The sequence below is a fragment of the Schistocerca nitens genome, chromosome 2 (assembly GCF_023898315.1).
Source record: "Schistocerca nitens isolate TAMUIC-IGC-003100 chromosome 2, iqSchNite1.1, whole genome shotgun sequence".
NCBI lineage: Eukaryota > Metazoa > Arthropoda > Insecta > Orthoptera > Acrididae > Schistocerca > Schistocerca nitens.
This window is the reverse complement of record NC_064615.1, coordinates 880,974,439-880,984,982: the sequence shown is the minus strand read 5'-3', so window position 1 is coordinate 880,984,982 and position 10,544 is coordinate 880,974,439. Positions and strand designations below refer to the sequence as shown.

The 10,544-nt window shown below is 42.2% G+C and overlaps 1 pseudogene; it reads left to right on the top strand.

The window, feature by feature from the left end:
• The first annotated feature begins 1,898 nt into the window (after positions 1 to 1,898).
• LOC126237550 (5S ribosomal RNA) lies at positions 1,899 to 2,016 on the top strand (annotated as a pseudogene).
• Positions 2,017 to 10,544: the final 8,528 nt, after the last annotated feature.

The window sequence follows — 10,544 nt, the reverse complement described above, 5'->3', positions numbered from 1 at the left end:
CATTCGTTATCAGGAATGTTGAATATCAAGGAATTTTCTATAGATTCAATATCTGCTACAGACAAGTGTTTGTCATGTGGTCTTATTCATGGAACAGAAGGTGTCTGCATTGATATATATGTGGAATTCTTGCAGATGATAGATCATCACGCTAGAGGCAGCTTTGGACGTGGGATAGTGACAACCACAAGGGAAGGGTATAGTTGAATGGGATACCGTAGGGATTTCCACTGATGTTTTTGTAAAAGGGCACTTCCTGTGATGGCAATATGAGAATTCATTGATCTACATTATGGACAAGAACAAAAAATAAATGAGGCAGCCAGAGGGTATGTTAACTAGGTTTACACAGCCGCATACGCATTTTTTCTTCTGGACACCGAGAGCAAGGTGGTGGCTAATGTCATAGGAAGCATAAAACAAACTGTTCATGTGAGACAGTTTTCCATCAGCCTCCGAGCACCTTCAACAATTCAGAACAACTAGAATAGCATACTGAAAGGTTTGGATATGTGGGCCTAGAAGGGGATTGTGAGCAGGGTAGTGAGAACGAGGTTCAGAATATAGCAGGTGCTTTCGCTGTGGAAGGACATATCCAAAGAAACTGCCCACAGCAGAAGAAGGTATTGGATACTAGTAGTTGATAGTGTCCTAAGAGGGCAGCTAGGTGTCAGTTAGACTACTGTCCCTCGAGGACTTTAAGCTAGGTTTGTGTATCAGCGATATAGGATACAGCTTTTTTCCTGTGAAATTAATAATGAACCGATATGTGGTATCCTTGACTGGTAGATTATTGACAGTCGTGATAAGTAGTGTCAAACCTACCAGAAAGTTTGTGGGTAGCTGGTGTTGGATACTGATGACATCTTGTACTTGGCAGCCAATTCTAGAGCATCGTGGGTGTTGGCGCCGCTGAAACACAGAAGCCGCATCGCTAGGCAGATTACTGAACTTCGACTTTTAAATCGGAAATCATACACGTAAGGAGGAACAGAAAGTATTATTGTGGACAGGCTGAGTTGCATGTTTAAAGAGGATTAAGAAGAAAATGTAGTGAATGGACCAGATCTGGATAGTAAGCAACTGGGAGTGAATCATGTTTTGAGGGATTTCCTAGCACTGTTGAAGAGTATTGCCACGTATCAGGAAGAGGATGCGTTCTTATGGGCAATTAAACAGAGAACAGTGTGAGCGGAAGTTATTAGCCCATGTTCAGCCCGCAAAAGTTGTATCCATGTTATTCGACTATTCTCACCAGTATCGGTTGTGAAGGGGGGAGGGTGGGGGTGCGGCGAAGGGACATCCAGGAATTTATAAAACGTGTACCATGGTCCACGGGGCATTCGTGTGAAACGTCACCGACGGTGGTATTATGGCAATGGTGTGAGCACGGAAAACATGTTCCACCAGTCAACCCTAGAAGACACTGAGCACCTGTTACTCGCTTCTAAACGAACAGAAACTACATGTAGACATTGTATATCGATTTCGTGGGTCCGTTTCCCAGATCAAGGGCAGCAGGCACATGGACACTGGCTGAAGAGAATTTTCGTTACCTTTGGTCGTTGCAGAGTGTTAGTTTCTGATAATGCCCCAGCATTTACCTCCAGAGTCTTCAAGTAGTCTCTACTGGATTGGGAATCAGGTATTCTATAGCGGGTGGTACCACCTGAACCCTTCGTTTCTGGAAAGAGTGAACCGAAATTTGAGGGCGATCTTGATTGCTTATTATCATTTTGACAACAAATGTCGGAACAACACTCTGGTTAATGTTTGCCTTTAACACAGCCAGGCTTGAGACGCATAATGACCGTTGGCGGCATTCATTTTTTTTATTTAGAATTAACTCCCCATAGTCTGTGGTAGACTTAGAATTAGTCGCCGAGTAGGTTATTCCCGCCAACGACCTTGCCGCAATGGTAACACCAGTTCCCGTCAGATCACCGAAGTTAAGCGCTGTCGGGCTGGGCTAGCACTTGGATGGGTGACCATCCGGTGTACCGAGCGCTGTTGGAAAGCGGGGTGCACTCAGTACTTGTGAGGCAAACTGAGGAGCTACTTGACTAAAAGTAGCGACTCCCGTCTCAGAAACTGACATACGGCTGGGAAAGCGGTGTACTGACCACATGCTCATCCGTATCCAGTGACCCTATGGGCTGAGGATGACACGGCAGCCGGTCGGTACCGTTGGGCCTTCATGGCCTGTTCGGGAGATTTTTTTTTCTTTTGTAAGTTATCCCTGAAGGAGATCAGACAAATATGGTGTAGGGTGTGAAGAAAAAGCTTGGTGGGCCATGAGCAAGGGGCTAAGGATTACCATCGCATTAGACGACCTAATGCGTTTAGAGTTGGGGGGGGGGGGGTTCTGAGTGTACGTGAGGAGATTGCAGCTGATGGGACAGCTCCTGTCACACATTAAGGGACCTTTTAAAATTATTCAGTTTGTCATTTCAGGCTCTGTTTTAATTAAGGACATTTTTATGGCAGGGAATGTAGGGCTGAAATCTCAGAAGTGAAATCGGCATATACTCAATGAGATATGTTCTAATATGTGCAGCCTCGTGATATTACCGCAACTTGTTTATGTTGTTTATCCTGTTTCTGTATATGGGTGCTCCCTTCATCCAGTTGGTGTACAAGCAGACAAGAGTTTAGGAGGACAAGTGGCATGTTTGTTTTGCTTACAGCCAGAGAGAAGTTTTGGCAGATGTTCGAGGTGGTGCGCCACCAGAGGGTGATCTGTCTGTACGGGTATCAATACGAGCACCACGGGGGCCAAGGTGTGAGGACGGAGGAATGAACAAGGTCAGTCAGTGGACAACCAAGGAACACGAAGTCTACTGAGGATTTGCTGTGCCGATGACCTCGGTATGGACTCCACTGATGATCGACGTGGGCCGTAGCTGTAGTGTGTGGAGATAGGCAGGAGGGTGGTTAATGTCTTTCCTGGGCCATATACGTGGACAGGAGCTTCGGTATTACGAGAGGAGCACTAATGGTATGCTTTAGTGGTGTGCTTAGTGGAATGTTGACTCATACTGTTCATATGCTATTTAGTGCACAGTGAAGGGCACAAGTGAGGGGCGCTGAGTTTCAGGCATTTGCTATAGAGAAGGATAGTGTGCACATGTGCTGTCGAAGTTACTATGCCTGCTTACAAATCGGCTAAACATTTCTCTCGAAGCCAGAGTTTTGTTAATCGCATCTGTCATTATTATCATTGTTATTATTATTGTATATGCTGTTGTACAGAGAGTAGTATTGTAACTTTGTGGAGGTAGTATTTTAGTTGGTTGGTAGTAGTACTGCGAATAGTAAGTAGCTGGTGAAGGTAACTGTTAGTAGATCTAGTAATTAGTCTAAATGTAAATGTATGAAACCTGAATTAAATTTGAGGGCTGATTTTCTGACTTATTGTTTGTGTTAGGGGATTCTGTTTGCAGGCTGTTTTCGTTTTATGATTATTGCATATTGTAACCTGTTCATGTTTTTCTTACCCCAAATTTAATATTACTGAATTTGCACTTAATTTCAAATTTTTTCCTTATTATCTGAAAAAAGTCTTAATTCATTTATTGTGTTAGAATCCCCATAGTTCATGAACTGTAATTGGAACACATATTTAAATTAAGTTTGTCAAACTGTTATTTTGTTAATTGTTATGTATGATATTTTTGGTTTAATAAAAATTTTTTGTCACAGTAAGCCCACGCCTGCACAACCCCCAATCTGAATCCCACTCCCCGTTCCCCTCAAAACTTACACTGCAGTGGCATTCTGTCGTTCTTCCATTGAAGCAATGAACCCATACACGACGTGCATATTGGCCAACTCCAAATCAGTAACTCTATCCATACTGTTGTGTATCACCGTTATTATGTAACTGATGGGAACATAAAACGAGACGGAACCGAGCTATACTGAACGCAAGTAGAGGGCGAAGAATAAAGTGGGAATCACAGTTGTCAACAGAGAATACCACTGGTGAACTAATTTGGTTCCTTTCATAGTTACTCTTCCATATTATAGAATATGAATTTTAAGTGATAAACTGTCGGAGGGTCCACTGTGCCTTGCACAAAGCGAGTAGGAACACGAAACCACCCCCGTCGTCGAAGATACGTTTCCTGTAAGTTGCACCAGTAATGTCAACAAAAAATGGTTCAAATGGCTCTTAGCACTATTGGATTTAACTTCTGACGTCATCAGTCCCCTAGAACTTAGAACTACTTAAACCTAACTAACCTAAGGACACCACACACATCCATGCCCGAGGCAGGATTCGAACCTGCGGTCGCGCGGTTCCAGACTGTAACGCCTAGAACCGCTCGCCCACTCCGGCCGGCTAATGTCAACAAAGTGAGTTGTGTGTATTCTATATTGTTATATACAAAAAAATCGTTACCTATTTTGACAAAAGATACACACAATTTTGGCTTGTTTAAAGATTGAATATTCATCTGCTGTCAGATATAGAGCTTCCGTCTGTGTGAAATCTTGCCTAAATACGTTATCACTCGTGAGACTTGTAGTAGTACAGTAAACCCTTCACCTACTGAATGCAGTTCTTTTCCCTGTAATTTGTCATGGAGACTATAACAGTGTCGAACGTGAAAATAAGTTGTGGCAATTAATTTTGGGCTCCACTGTGTCCTACGCTGGAGTGGATGCAAGGAAAAAAATTAGTCACTTACAGGTAGGTGTCAGGTGGAGGACATAGAGAAGAGGATGACTGGCTTTAAGGTATACTTCCAGACTGGCTGTTGCGTTATTTATTGGACAGTGTTTGGAAGATCTAAATACGTTTCTTTGTGCGTAGAAGCTCTTTGACTGCCCTATTTGAGGCACTGAGATGGAATCACAGTCTTCGCCAAGTGTATCTTAAACTGTAAGTTACACCAGTGGTGTCAATAAAGCTAGCTGTGTGTGTGTGTGTGTGTGTGTGTGTGTGTGTGTGTGTGTGTGTGTGTGTGTGTTGTTCCGTTACAGAACAAATCTTTAAATATTCATGCAATTAATATAGACAGTTTAGTCATGGAAATGTCAGAGGGGATACAAAGAACAATATAGAGGTGGGGAGGGGGGTGCATGTTGAGTGCATATTTTGTTCTTAACGAGGTTCAAAATTTGTTGAACGGGACAGCAAAAAAAAAAAAAAAAACACATACGCATGTGTATGTTTGCTGAGGAAGCTATATCCATTCTCCAAGTTCTGACAAAAGTATTACACTGTCGCTCTCCTCATAACCACCTACCACTGCTTGATGGCAAGTGGGGCATCACGAATACATGTACTATGGGCCAGGAGCTCTGTAGATATACCACTAGTATACTATACTGATTCAGTGTAATAAGCTGATCCTTAATACTTTCAATTTGGGTGGGATACACATTTTGTCATTTGTGTTCTGCACTGCTCAAGAACCGATAAATCTGTGAACTTGTGTTGTAGAAGAAATAAGCTATGATGGCATTGTCTCTGCCACCATATTTCATTTCATGAAGTACTGCATTATCTAGTCTTAATTGTAGCGCTATAATGTTTGTATGGGAAAATTGCAAGCACAATTTTTGTGCTCTGCCCTAGACAAATTGTAAAGAGTGAATGTAGTACATTTTTATGAAGAAAGTCTCAAGTATTCACATACAGAGATTTAGGGCAAATAGTGGAACTCGTGAACCAAAGAAAGAGTCCAAGGTAATAATTTCACGAAGAACAAATGTATGGAAAATGCAATATACAGGCTGTAAGTGAAGAAATTTCTATTGGTTACTGAGAACGGTCTACTCAACAACATTCCATCAGTATTTACTTTATTTGCAGACTATTAATTGTAAGTTTATGTTTTTAGGTTGGGTAGTACCTCCAAGTATACGTATGCCTCTTTTCTCTTGACCTACAGCAGGTCAGGTGTCACAGTGTGAAAGAATGGATGCAAAATGGGTTGATTAACCTGAAGATGTAGTCCACTTAGTGCAGCAGCTACAACTGCGCAGGGATCTATAGTTGCTAAAGCTTGTAACTTGTTTGTGGGAAGACCGTTCGTCACAGAGAAAAAAGGAACCAACACAATGATGTACACTATTGGCCATTAAAATTGCTACACCAAGAAGAAATGCAGATGATAAACGGGTATTCATTGGACAAATATAATATACTAGAACTGACATGTGATTACATTTTCACGCAATTTGGGTGCATAGATCCTGAGTAATCAGTACCCTGAACAACCACCTCTGGCCGTAATAACGGCCTTGATACGCCTGGGCATCGAGTCATACAGAGCTTGGATGGCGTGTACAGGTACAGCTGCCCATGCAGCTTGAACACGATACCACAGTTCATCAAGAGTAGTGACTGGCGTATTGTGATGAGCCAGTTGTTCGGCCACCATTGACCAGTCGTTTTCAATTGGTGAGAGATCTGGAGAATGTGGTGGCCAGGGCAGCAGTCGATCATTTTCTGTATCCAGAAAGGCCCGTACGGGACCTGCAACATGCGGTCGTGCATTATCCTGATAAAATGTAGGGTTTCGTAGGGACCGAATGAAGGGTAGAGCCACGGGTCGTAACACATCTCAAATGTAACGTCCGCCGTTCAAAGTGCCGTCAACGCGAACAAGAGGTGACCGAGACGTCTAACCAATGGCAACCCATACCATCACACTGGGTGATACGCCAGTATGGCGATGACGAATATATGCTTCCAATGTGCGTTCACCGCGATGACGCCAAACACGGGTGCGACCATCATGGTGCTGTAAACAGAACCTGTATGCATCCGAAAAAATGACATTTTGCCATTCGTGCACCCAGGTTCGTCGTTGAGTACACCATCGCAGGCGCTCCTGTCTGTGATGCAGCGTCAATAACCGCAGCCATAGTCTCCGAGCTGATAGTCCATGCTGCTGCAAACGTCGTCGAACTGTTCGTGCAGATGCTTGTTGTCTTGCAAACGTCCTCATCTGTTGACACATAGATCGAGACGTGGCTGCACGATCCGTTACAGCCATGCGGATAAGATGGCTGTCATCTCGACTGCTAGTGATACGAGGCCGTTGGGATCCAGCATGGCGTTCTGTATTACCCTCCTGAACCCACCGATTCCATATTCTGCTAACAGTCATTGGATCTTGACCAACGCGACCGGCAATGTCGCGATACGATAAACCGAAATTGCGATAGGCTACAATCCGACCTTTATCGAAGTCGGAAACGTGATGGTACGCATTTCTCCTCCTTACACGAGGCATCACAACAACGTTTCACCAGGCAACGCCGGTCAACTGCTGTTTGTGTACGAGAAATCGGTTGGAAACTTTCCTCATGTCAGCACGTTGTAGGTGTCGCCACCGGCGCCAACCTTGTGTGAATGCTCTGAAAAGCTAATCATTTGCATATCACAGCATTTTCTTCCTGTCGGTTAAATTTCGCGTCTGTAGCACGTCATCTTCGTGGTGTAGCACTTTTAATGGCCAGTAGTGTATTTACATAGTAGGGTACCACACATAAAAATATCTGCAGCTATACCCATTACACCCTGTATTGTAGGAAAAAGAAAACATACATCACTAAAAAATTATCAAATCGAACTGTTTAAAATTCTCACAACGAAAATTAAAAAAGAAGTTAAAAGCCTCTGAAATTGGACTTTGCGACTGAGAAAAAGTAATTGTAAATCCCTCGAATTCATCAATGGCTAAATTAGAAACAGTTTCAATCTCCAGAGATCAAAAGAGAAAGCAGAGGTGTAATATTCCCCATGACAAGTACGAATGCAAAATGAACCACAAAAAGGCACACATTTCTGTATTATTTTCAAGCATGCATAATTCCAGACAAATAAATACAACTCAAATAACGCCACTTACAGCAATCTCACCGTATTGCTAAAAGTTGTTGGTCGAGAGTCCCATCTAGAAATTGCAAGACTAGTGTCAAAACCACATCCGTTCAGTGTGCAGCCGTAAATAAGACTACTTTGTGCAAAGCTCCCTGAGGCATCCAAACTGAATAACAAACGCCCACTCTTCTCATTGGCTGTCGCCTGTCAAAGCTTCTGCAACATTTGTAAGATTAATTGTTTACTACATTGTACCAAGTGCAGTGTATTGCTGTCTCTGTTAACACATTTATTAAGTATGAGTTTTGCCGTTTAAGCACATAAATATTTGTCAGACCTTCTCTAATATTCACATTATAATACACTTTTTCAGCGCTTTACCGTCCTTTTACTGTATTTATTCCGATGTTGTTGTCCTCGATTGTTGTGTGGCTGTGGTAGGGCAGGCAAATATCGCCCATTCCTTCTTCTCGCCATTGACTCTGTCATAAAAAGAAGCGCTGAAATTTTACATAAATTACTGACTGGCAATAGTGCACTAAACCTATAAAACAAATACATTAATTAGTTACATTTGATTACTGTTACTGGTATATATAGTGTTATGACACTGCGTTCTTGAATGTCTTCTGTCTGACATCCTGGTACTGACACTCATTCAGTTGTTTCCTTCAGCTACCATCGTAATGCCAGGCGATCCGCCTGCGGGTAGTCATTAGCCTATCTGGCTGTGAGCTACTGAAGCTCAAATGTGTCCTTCCTCGCCTGTACTTAGTTACCTAAAACTTTATTACATTTCTGTTTGCACTCGCTGCAACACCATGTTGAAGATTCTTTACTGTTTTTAGTACGTGTTGAGGAATGCACGCATTCTTGCTCTCTGGAAGAACTCGTCTTTTGAAATACCAATGTTGATTATTGGTATACAGTGCCTAACATTTTTTATGAGAATGTTACACGGTCTTATTTGGTAATTGAAATTATCAGTGACGAATAGCTGTAGGTACGTTATGTATTCCCAACAATACAGTGTGTATACATTGTATCTTGTTATATACAAGTACCATTGTGTCGGCTGTTTTTTTTTCTGCATCGAACGATCTTCTCATAAACACGTCACAAACTTTATAATCTGAGGTTTTCGGCATGGTCATAGCTGCACCAATAAATGGACTACACCTGTCAGAAGAGACTAACTGTTCTGTCTCCATGCATTCACACTGCAACACCTGACCTGCTGCCCAAGGGAAAATAAAATTAATGGCTTGCTCTTGCCACATCATTTAGAGGTACCACCCAATCTAAAAACATCAACTTGTAATTAATAGTCGGGAAATAAAGTATGTGCTGATGTAATGTTGCCGGCCGGTGTGGCCGAGGGGTTCTAGGCGCTACAGTCTGGAACCGCGCGACCGCTACGGTCGCAGGTTCGAATCCTGCCTCGGGCATAGATGTATGTGATGTCCTTAGGTTACTTAGGTTTAAGTAGTTCTAAGTTCTAGGGGACTAATGACCTCAGCAGTTAAGTCCCATAGTGCTCAGAGCCATTTGAACCATTTTGATGTAATGTTGTTCAGTAGACCGTTCTCAGTCACCAATAGAAATATCTGTACTTACAGCTGTTACAGCCTGTGTGTTGCATTTTTCATACATTCGTTCTTCGTGATTTTTTTGCCTTACACCTCTTCTTTGATCCTCGAGTTCCATCATGTGGTCTAAATCTATGTGTGTGGGTACTAGAGGTCTAATTCATAAAAACGTGCCATATTCACCCTCCTTGCAGTTAGTCCAGGGCAGAACACAAATACTCAGACCTTGCGTTTATCTTCCTTAAGAATTTTACAGCACCACGTGTAGTACTTCGCGTAATACAGCGGCAGAGACAATGTCATCTGAATTTTGTATAACTTCGTCCTTGTGTCACCACCACTCACCACCGCTTCTTTCAGTGGTTGCACGTGAGGACCCGTTCATAATACTTTGACAATTTTTGTTTACCTGCAAAATCCCCTTGAAAACCGTTCTGCACACACTTATGGTTTTGGAAACTCTTTCACGTCTTTTTGGAAGCACAATGTTCGTAATTACTTGATTTCTTGATACTTTGTCACCTGTCAACTCAGTTTTCCGCAAAGATGATACGGTGACATGCTGTTGAATATAGTTGCTCTGCCAGTCTCGGTTACTTTCTCTGTAAAACGTTTCATGGACCCATCATACGTCCTGCATATTGAGCTCCTAACATTTCAAATTTCTAGCAGTATGTTTACAATTCGGCATGTGTGGACTAGCAGTATGTTTACAATTCGGCATGTGTGGAAACCCTTTCGGTTGGTATCTAAAAATGGATGAAAAATAAAATTAATTGGAAACCAACAGATACTAGTTATATGTCAGAGCAATCAAAAGTTCAATGTTTCTCTTTTCAAGTACACTGAATTAACGAGGAATGTGTTCAAAGGGAGAATTATATTTTAGACTTGCAGAGGTTCCCTGGCAACAAAGAGTTTAAGAGCAGGTTAAGTTATATGGCTACGTAATTAATTCCAACAATATTAAGTCTGTAACTTATAAATATTTGAATATTGCTGAAAGAAGTGGTCTCCCCTATCTCTTCTTTGTCTCGAGATTTCGTTCACAATGCTCTATATTTCTTCATCTCCTCCTGAAACTACAATTTGTCGTCGCCTCTATTTTCGTC